The 3,531-nt window shown below is 44.2% G+C and overlaps 1 pseudogene; it reads right to left on the reverse strand.

Moving 5' to 3' along the window:
• Positions 1-3: 3 nt before the first annotated feature.
• LOC116465610 (sarcoma antigen 1-like) lies at positions 4-3,245 on the reverse strand (annotated as a pseudogene).
• Positions 3,246-3,531: the final 286 nt, after the last annotated feature.

Below are 3,531 nucleotides of genomic sequence, written 5' to 3' on the forward strand. Positions count from 1 at the left end.
ACACTGATCCCTGGTACCCTGGGGTGGAATACCAGCCCCTGTGAAATGCATAAGCCCTGCTGTAACAGTTGACAATCATGTATCAGGTGCTCTTTGCTAATTTTTAATCTTTTCTTCACAGTCATTGTGAGTGATGGTAAAATCTGGAAACCACACGAAGAGGTTGAGCTGTGAGGTAGGTGCATTATGTCAGCCCTACAGATATATCCCCCTGATGCCCAGTTTCTAGGAAATTATCTAAGAAAGCAGGGGAGGATATGCCCTGTGGACAACTGAGATCCCTCAAATTGACGTTAGGGAAGAATATACTACAAAACCACATCTACCCTTCATGAAAATATGCATGCATATGTAAACCAAGCATGACAGTACAACTAATTAATGGACATACACAGATCCTTGGTACTCGTGGATGGAACACCACCTGCAGCCATATGACCAAGCCGTGGTGCAACATTTGATACGACCTTATCAGTTCGGGGTTTGCCACTTTCCATCTTCTCTTCACGAACACTGTGAGTAATGGTAGCATCTGGAAACCAAAGGGAGAAGCCAAGCTGTGAGGTACGTGCATTACGTCAACCCCACCGATATATCCCACTGACGATGAGTTTTTAGAAAATTATCCCGTAAAGCAGGATAATAGATCATATGATGACCTGAGGCCCCTCAAATTGAGGCCAGGAAAGATAATTCACAAAACAACCTTCTTCCCTTCATGACACTATGCATGCATATGGAAATCAAGGAGGACGGTATAACTAAAAAACACACATACACAGATCCCTGGAACTCATTGCTGGAATACTAGCTCCTGCCATATTAATAAGCCCGGATAGAACATTTGACAAGACGTTATCCTGTGTTCGTTGGCCATTTTCCATCCTCGTTTCGTGGACATGGTGATTGACGGTAGCATCTAGAAACCAAATAAAGAGGTCGAGCTGTGAGTTCAGTGCATTATGCCACGCACACATGTATATACCCCTCTGATGCTCAGTTTCTAGGAATTTGTCACATAAAGCAGGAGGATATACCGGGCAGCGATCTGAGACCCCACAAATTCAGCTCACGAAAGACAATACAATAAAACCACATTCCTCCATTTATGATACTGCATTCATATGGAAACCAAGTAGGATAGTACAACTAGTAAACAAACATACACTGATCCCTGCTACTCATGGGTGGAATACCAGCTCCCACCAAGTTAATAAGCCCTGGTGTAACCGCTGACAAGACGTTATCAGGGGCTGGTTGGCTGTTGTCTTTCTTCTCTTCACGGACATTGTGAACGATGGTAGCATCTGGAAACCAAATGTAGTTGATGAGCTGTGAGGTAAGTGCAGTATGTCAGTCCCACAGGAATACCCCCTCTGATGCTCACTATCTAGGAATTTATCTCCTAAGGAATTAGGATATACCAGGGAGCAATCGAAAACCCTAAAATTGAGGCTAGAAAGCATAATACGACAATACCGCCTTCTTCCCTTGATGACAATATGCATGCATGTGGAAACCAGGTAGGACATCACAACTAGTAAACAAATTTACGCTGATCCCTGGTACTCATGGCTGGCGTATCAGCTGTTGCCAAATAAGTAAGCCCTGGCAGAACAGTTGACAAGGCGTTACTAGGTACTGGTTGGTTGTTTACCACCCTCTCTTCACAGACATTGTGAGTGACGGTAGCATCTGGAAACCAAATGAAAAGCTTGAGCTCTGAGCTAAGTGTCTTATGTCAGCCCTACAGGTATATCCCTTTGATGCTCAGGGTCTAGGAAATTAACTCATAAAGCAGGAAGATACAGCAGGTGACGATCTGAGACACCTCAAATGGAGCTCATGAAAGAGAATCCAATAAAACAACCTCCTTCCCTTTATGACACTATGCATTCATATGGAAACCAACTAGGACACTACAACTGGTAAACAAACATACACTGACCCCTGGTACTCATGCCCAGAATACCAGCTGTCGTCAAATAAATAACCATTGGTTGAACAGTTGACAATATGTTATTAGGTTGCGGTTGGTCATTTTCCATCTTCTCTTCACAGACATTGTGAGTGACGGTGGAATCTGGAAAACAAATGAAGAGGTTGAGCTGTGAGGACGTGCATTATGTCAGCCCCACAGGTACATCCCCATGATGCTCAGCTTCTAAGAAATTATTGCATAAAGCAGGAGGACACGACAGGCGGCGATGTGAGACCCCTGAAATTGAGCTCAAGATAGATGATACAACAAAACCTCCATCTCCCCTTCATGACAATATGCACGCATATGGAAACCAAGCAGGATAATCCAATTAACAAGCAAACATACACAGGCCATTGGTGCTGATGGCTGGAGTACCAGCTCCTGCCACGTTAATAAGCCCCGTGGAAGCAGATGACAAGACGTTATCAGGTTGGGGTTGGCCCTTTTCCATCTTCTCCTCAGGGACATTGTAAGTGATGGTAGCATCTGGAAACCAAATGAAGAGGCTGAGCTGTTAGGTAAGTGTATTATGGTAACCCCGCAGGTATATCCCTCTGATGCTCAGTTTCTAGGAAATTATCTCATAAACAGGAGGATATACCAGGTTGCCATATGAGACCCCTGAAATTGAGGCCAGGAAAGACAATACAACAAAACCACCTCGTATGCTTTTTGACACTATGCATGCATATGGAAACCAAGTAGGACAGTAATACAAATAAACAGACTTACACGGATCCGTGGTACTCATGGGTGAAATACCAGTGTCTGTCATATTAATACGATGTGGTCGAAGAGTCAACAACACGTTATCAGGTGCTGGTTGGACATTTCCCATCTTCTGTTCACAGACATTGTGAGTGACTGTAGCATCTGGAAACCAAAGGAAGAGGTTGAGCTGTGAGGTAAGTGCATTATGCCAACTCACAAGTATATCCCTCTGGTGCTCAGTTTCTATGAAATTATTTCATAAAGCAGGAGGACGTATCAGGTGGTGATGTGAGACCCCCTCAGATTTAGGCCAGAAACAATAACACAACAAAACCACCTTACTCCCTTCATGGCACTATGTATGCATATGAAAACCAAGTAGGACAGTACAACTTATAAGTGGACATACAGAGATCTCCGGCACTCATGGCTGGAATAGGAGTTGCTGCCATGTTAATAAGCCCTGTGGGACCAGTTGACAAGACGTTATCAGGTTGGCGTTGGCCATTTTCCATTCTCTCTTCACGGAAATTGTGAGTGACGGTAGAATCTGGAAACCAAACGAAGAGTTCAAGCTGTGAGGTAAGTGCATTATGTCAGTGCCACAGGTACATCCCTCTGATGCTCAGTTTCTAGGAAATTATCCCATAAGCCAGGAGGACATATCAGGTGGTGATGCGAGACCCCTGAGTTTTAGGCCAGAAATGATAATAAAACAAAACCACCTTCTTCCCTGCATGACACTGCATGCGTACGAAAAACAAGTAGGTCAGTACAACTAGTAAACACACACTGATCCCTGGTACCCTGGGGTGGAATACCAGCCCCTGTGAAAT

This window comes from Hylobates moloch, unplaced genomic scaffold (assembly GCF_009828535.3).
Source record: "Hylobates moloch isolate HMO894 unplaced genomic scaffold, HMol_V3 SCAFFOLD_7169, whole genome shotgun sequence".
NCBI classification, from domain to species: domain Eukaryota; kingdom Metazoa; phylum Chordata; class Mammalia; order Primates; family Hylobatidae; genus Hylobates; species Hylobates moloch.